Source organism: Penaeus monodon, chromosome 22 (genome assembly GCF_015228065.2).
Source record: "Penaeus monodon isolate SGIC_2016 chromosome 22, NSTDA_Pmon_1, whole genome shotgun sequence".
NCBI lineage: Eukaryota > Metazoa > Arthropoda > Malacostraca > Decapoda > Penaeidae > Penaeus > Penaeus monodon.
This window is the reverse complement of record NC_051407.1, coordinates 7,604,995-7,605,862: the sequence shown is the minus strand read 5'-3', so window position 1 is coordinate 7,605,862 and position 868 is coordinate 7,604,995. Positions and strand designations below refer to the sequence as shown.

General features: G+C 30.8%; 1 protein-coding gene across 1 annotated transcript in view; it reads left to right on the top strand.

Moving 5' to 3' along the window:
• The window catches only part of LOC119586877 (pupal cuticle protein 36-like), a 21,939-nt gene that overhangs the window by 15,455 nt on the left and 5,616 nt on the right, over positions 1–868 (top strand). The window lies entirely within an intron of this gene.

Here is an 868-nt window from a genome sequence, read left to right as displayed (position 1 = left end):
GTTTAGTAACAAATCCACGATTCCATGCTTGCAAGGTCTCGGCTCCACTCCCAGTCAGCCTCTCACATTTCAATCATTGCAAGTGCACAGCCGCTTCAACTAGGGACAGACTTTGGGCAAATAGGAACACGCCATCTTATCTATTGCTATTTCCTACGGATGTTACTTTAAACACAATAGATATCCATCCCCCCCCCTTAGATATGCGATTGGACATGGTATATCTTTGATTCGTATATCATAGATGATGATGAAAATAAGAGTTAGAATAGTGTGAAAGACATTGATTTGCTAATAGTATTAAGTCTACTAATGTTGATAATACATGAAAAGTAAGATAACAGTAATAATTATGGTTGTGACATTAGAAATACTGTATTAAGGAGAGAAAAATTTAGTATTATCTACAGTAATGAATATAATGGTAAAGATCGTAAGGATAGACGGATTTCCAATGGTATGATTATAAAAAAGTGATTTTCAATATTATGAAACGTAAACTAATAAGAACTAATTTTGATATTAACACTAATGCCAATATCATATTCTGATAACAAAAACAACAATTATTATCTTTATATTGACATAGTAATATGAAAATATTATAACATTGCCTAAATATCACCAAGAATAATAATGAAAAAGGAGGAAAATATTGATAATGATGAAAATTATTAACAGTAATAATGGTAAAGTAGTCATAGTAGAAATGATTAGGGACGAGGATAAAAATGCAAACAATAACAACTATAATAATAACCCATGTCATGATTCTACTTAGTCTTTTCGCATGTTAGCTTGGAAACTATGACTGAGATCATATTTCATGTAACTACAGAGTGGAAGTGATTTCATTTAATGTATCACT